This window comes from Equus asinus, chromosome 26, assembly GCF_041296235.1.
Source record: "Equus asinus isolate D_3611 breed Donkey chromosome 26, EquAss-T2T_v2, whole genome shotgun sequence".
Lineage (NCBI taxonomy): Eukaryota > Metazoa > Chordata > Mammalia > Perissodactyla > Equidae > Equus > Equus asinus.
The window spans coordinates 31996821-32002876 of NC_091815.1; positions in this window are offsets into that span (position 1 = coordinate 31996821).

A 6056-nucleotide genomic window follows, 5' to 3' on the forward strand; every position below is an offset into this window, starting at 1 on the left:
CGTCTAACTCCTGAAAACGAGCGAGGAGACATCAAAGTTACGAGACGGCAACACAGAGGGATGGACAGAGCGAGGCCTGGGGTCTGTCCTCTGCCCCTGAACAGCCATGCGACCCTGGGCAAGTCCTTCAGCTCCACGAGCCCGTTTCCTCATCAGAGTGCCTCCACCATAAGGCTGTTGTAAGGAACAAATGAAAGGATTTCTGGCAACATGGGGGACTAAAGTGACCTCCTTCTCCAGCTGTAAGTATACAGGAATACGAGAAAAGATCATTTTTAACATGCAGCCAAGTTCACGGGACAGGTAAAACCCCAAGTGCCAGTAAGAACGAGAAAACCCAACCCCAGCGGTGTGAGCACAAGTCGGCCCAAGGGGAAAATCGGATTCAGATGTAGAGCCTAGAGCTGCTGTCCAATATGGTGGCCACTGGTCACTTGTGGCCAGAACGCACTTGACATGTGACTGGCCCCAAATTGAGACATGCTGTGAGTGTGAAACACACACTGGATTTGGAAGACTCAGTAAAAAGAATAGTAAGTTTTCATATTGATTACATGTTGAAATGATAATATTTTGGATACAGCAGGGTAAATAGAACATTATTAATATATAAATATTATTAAAACGAATTTCATCTGACTCTCTCTTTTAACGTGGCTACCAAGAAGTTTTAAATTATATATATGGTTCATATTACATTCCTATTAAAGAGCATTAACCTGGAGGCTGGGACCTGGGGTCATAACAGACACACAGGAAAAGGACACAGGGCCTCGAGCTCACAGGAAATGGAGACCTGGGACCCTGGAAGAGCTGTGCCATCCACAGAAAACCCACGTGAACGGAAAGAAAAACTGCACACAAGCCTAGAAAAGCATCCCACAAACTGGAAAAAACAACAGGACAGTGAGAGACAACAAAACCTAGTATAAGAAAAGAAAAGGTCACTCTGGGACAAGAACAAACATTTTTAAAAAGAGACAAGTGGCCGGCCCCACGGCCGAGTGGTTAAAGTCTCGTGCTCTGCTTCGGTGGCCCAGGGTTTTGCCGGTTCGGATCCTGGGCGCGGACATGGCACCACTCATCAGGCCACCTTGAGGCTGCATCCCATATGCCACAGCTAGAAGGACCTACAACTAAAATATATAACTACGTACAGGGGGATTTGGGGAGAAAAAGCAGAAGAAAAGAAAAAAGAAAAGACTGGCAACAGTTGTTAGCTTAGGTGCCAATCTTTTTTTTTTTTAAAAAAAAGACAAATAGAACTTCTAGAAATGGAAGACATTTAAATTAAAAACTTACCGGAACGGTTAAACAGCACAGAGAAATAACAAACTGGCAGCGCAGTCGGAGGAAATCCCCCCAGAACTCAGCTCAGAGAGATAAAGAAACAGAAAATATGAAGGAGCAGTTGAGAAAATACGCATGGAGAAGCAAAGGCAGAAGTCTAACGTATGTCGAACAGGGGTCCCAACAGGAAAGAGGGGAGAATGCAGGAGGGACGGGAACTTACCCAGATAATGGTGGAAGACTTTCCAGAATCATTAACACTTGAATCCAGACTTAAAGATGCGACTGCTGAAGGCGTGCGGTTAACAATGACCCAGCGTTGCAGGGCAGAGCCGGATAAATGAGAAGGAATTCACTCCTCCACACCCAGGAGAACTCCAGAACACTAGAGACAAAGAGAAAATCCTAAAAGCCACAAGAAAGACGAGGGAGGTGGTCTTCGAAGGGATGCCGGCTCGCCTGAGGGCAAACTTCCCCACAGAAACAGCTAGAAGACCAGAAGGACACCATCTGCAGCCTGAGGGAGGGCAGGACTCGGCAAGGAACTCAACACAGGATCTTTACAGACACAACAGGCTTTTCCAGACCTAAGAGTTTACCCCACAGATCTCGGCTTGGAGACTACTATAGGTTTTAAATCATTGGGAAAAAAGAAAGAGATGATGATTAACTTGATGCTTTAAATGCGCTAAGCGTAACTACCAAGAGAAGAGGAATAAACTATGTAACATCTAAACTAGCAGAATTTATCCCCCCAAAAAAGAGAGAGAGAGAGAAAGACTCAAATTACTAAAATTAGAAATTAAAGAGGGGACATCACTAACGATCTTACAAAAGATAAAAGGATTATAAAGGAATACTATAAACAATTGCATGCCAACAAATTGGGTAACTTAGATAAAAATGGACAAATTCCTAGGAAGATACAAGTCACCAAAACTGACTCAAGAGGAAATAGACTGTCTGTACAGATTAAAAGACTGAATTAGTAATTTTAAAACTTCCCACCCATGCCATCACAGAAACACTGAAAAAATCAACTTTATTAGAACTCTGGAAAATAGTCAAAGGTTTACAGCAACCAAGCGAAACTTTATCAAGAAAAAGGAGACCCAGCAGGAGAGCCCTGCCCGTCCCCCTCCCCCAGCACAGCGGCCGCCTTGGAGACGGTGCCCCTGCTCCCTCTGCTGTGGGCTCCCGGCCCTGGAGCGAGCAGAGAGCACCTTGTTCTCAAAGAACTGAGGCTGTCGTCTTGACCTGCAGGATGGCTCCTGAAGGTCCAACATGAAGCGCTCCACCTGACTTTGCCTAACTTGGAGCTCTCTGAGGGCAGAGAGCCGCTATGGGGAGGGCACTTGTTGAAAACATTAAAGACAATGGAACAGTTGCTACAGTCTGGGGCAAAGGGTATTAGTTGGGGCCAACGGCAGACATGCCACCAAAAGCCTGGGAGGAAAGGCTGGAGGGTGAGATGCTTGGAGAGCAAGGGCTTTGAAAATCATCCACAACGTCAGTTTCTTACAAAGCTAAACATGGTCTTACCATACGACCCAGCCACTGCACTCCTGGGTGTCCACCCCAGGGAGCTGAAAACTTACACCCACACAAAAGCTGCATACGAACTTTTACAGCACATTTATTCATAACTGCCCCAAACTGGAAGCAAACAAGATGTCCCTCAACAGAGGAATGGATACACAAGCTGTAGCACATCCATACAATGGGATATTACTCAGCAATAAAAAGCAAGGAGCTATTGGGGCTGGCCCGGTGGCATAGTGGTTAAGTTCGTGTGCTCTGCTTCAGCAGCCCAAGGTTCGCTGGTTTGGGTCCCAGGCACAGACCTACACACCACTCGTCAAGCCATGCTGTGGTGGAATCCCACATACAAGAGAGGGGAAGAGGGGCACAGATGTTAGCTCAGGGCCAATCTTCCTCAGCAAAAAGAGGAAGATTGGTGGTGGATGTTAGCTCAGGACTAATCTTCCTCAAAAAAAAAAAAAAGCAGGAAGCTATCAAGCCATCAAAAGACATGGCAAATCCTTAAATGCATATTGCTGAGGGAAAGAAGCCAGTCTGAAAAGGCTGCATGCTGCGTGAGTCCAACCACACAACATTCTGGAAAAGGCAAAACTACAGAGACAATAAGAAAGTCTGTGGTTGCCAGGGTTCCGAGGGTACGGAGGAGGGATGATGGGTGAGACACAGAAGGGAGTTTTAGGGGAGTGAAACTATTCTGTATAGTCCGGTAAAGGTAGACACATGACACTACGCATTACTCAAAACCCACAGACCCACATAACACAAAGAGTGAATGACCCTAACGTAAACTGTGGACTTTAGTTCATTAAAAAAAACCTTGCACACATTCCGGGGAATCTAGAAAACCGTGTGCCTAAGACAGGCACACCCTCAGGAGAGCTTAGAGCGTGGGGGAGGCTGAGCAAAGGTCACGGCAGAGCTGTGAACTGCCCACTGCTGCTGAAGGTGAGTCCCAACGCTCACATGCAGCCCACCTACAAACACTGGGGTTTTTCTTTTTCCTGCTCCAGGTGTGTAAGGACATCTCTGTACATCACAGGCTGACCACCAAACTCACGGAACAGAGATTCCACTCACCACACATGACGAAGAATACAATCTTTACAAAAATAGCCTGGAAAAGTCACTACCCAAATGAACAATTACAACCCACGGTGGGCAGCCAACACAAACCCCGGGGTGGCAGGGAGAACGTGACTTCCAGAGTCACCCCGTTATAATTACGAAGTGTGTAAACAAATAAAGTGGGGCCCACTCAGAGGGCCATCCGTCTCATACAAAAGGAATCAAACAACACGCGGCCTTCTAAACGTCTGGCTTTTTTCACTAAGTAGAGTGTTTTCAGGCATATCCCCATCACTTCATTCCTTTTTGTGGATGAATACCATTCCACTGTCTGCATAGACCACATTTTCTACATCCATTTGTCTGTTGATGGGCATTTGGGTTGTTTCCATTTTTGGCTATTCTGAACAATTCTGTCCACACCTAGACATTTAATAAATGCTTGATCACTCATTGATAACATATCTAGCGGATTCTAGAATAACTAGAGTTTGGGCCTGGATTCCTAGGCCGTTGGTTTCTACCATTTTTAAATTTTTCATGTGGAGCTGTAAGAGAACAGCTGCCCCCCCATGTCTGATTGTCACATTACGATGCTACCTGTGTGTGTGTGTGTGGCCTACTTCGGGAGCTCAGACTAAAGTTGACTACAGCTCCACAATCCTGAGTCAGAACTCTGGGACCCAAGTGAGTTTCAGAATTCAGAATCTGGGGGATTTAGACAACATATTTTAAGTAACTCCCAGGGGGGTACAGGGCAGCACCTGTAACCAAATCATTCCTGTGCCGACACCCTAAATGGAATGTGGAATAAATGGAATAAATGAAGACAGCAAGGAGCAACCTGTAAGTTCAGGTTTGGCCACCAAAAGAGGTTTGAGACCCCTGGGCATTCTCAGACCTTTCTGGGATTCTAAATGGCAGAGAAAGGAGTGTGGACTATATGAGTTTATATTCCGAGGCACAATGAATTTCTCTGCCAGTTCCAAAGTTCCTTCTGCTGTGCTGCTGGAACTGCTGTCACTCAGGACCCCAAGGGGGAAGGACTCCATCTCCTTCATCTCTCGAGAACAAAAGCAAGCTAGAGACAAAAAAATGAGGCATTCCTTAAAAGAAACATAAAGCGGTATTTTACAAAGTAAAACTGGAAGCACAGCCCCCTTGTCAGGTTTCATATGCTTTGGTTCACGCACTCCCCACAAGGCCCCAGAGCTCGGTTCTATTAGCACTTCCGTTCTGCAGAGACGGAAAGGGACTCTGAGCGGCGAGGTCATGGATCTTAAGTCACACACTTACAAGCAGTCGAGCCAGATCTTAAACCTGGACATTTGGACTTTAGAGCTTGTGTTCTTACCTACGACACGATACTGACTCCTGAAAAACTGTGTAGACAGCAGGGTGCCCATTGAACCACAAAACACCACAGGTGCTGGGTGGGGGCGGGAGACAGTATCACCTGCTTTCCAACGTCCCCTCATCGTCCACAGAAGACTCGGGTCTAGTCAGGACCTCGTGCAGGCAAGCCAGAAGTCCAGAGGCCGTGCTTTGATATCGACATCCTTTTCCAGATAGTAAAGCAACACACCCCCCTCCCCGGGCCAACATTAAACTTGCTCCTATTGCGTCAACAGACAACTTCAATTCCACAAGTGTTCGCAGCTTCTACGTACAGAGTTCCCTGCTAGTCCCTGTGAGGCAGGGTTTGTGGTCCCCTGGAATCTCTGCAGACATTCCCAAGAGTCCAAATATTCTTCCCAAGGGTTTAACGATTTTGTGTTTTCGTTTGGAGAAGAACCTCCAAGAAGAAAATCAGTCTATCTGGATTATCAGATTACCGCCTGTAACGGGGTACCACCATTTGCTTTCCACGTCCAGGATACGTTTACAATCGCACTAACGCCGAAAAAAACCTACTTTAATGGCCCCACGCCAATGAGAAGAGGATATTGGTGGATTTAGCTCATAATGATGCCTTTGGGCTCAACTAAAGGCCAACAGACACTGTGGGACCGACGGAGGTTTCGCTGCTGTTCAAACTAAGAGGGACGGGGGAGCTGAGATCTCCCAGGGCCTGCTAAACCCAGAAGGGCCAGGTGGGGCAGCCTGCAAAGTATTTGCTTCAAAGAAGCAGTTAAGCTTCAGCAAAACAGCATCCCCCT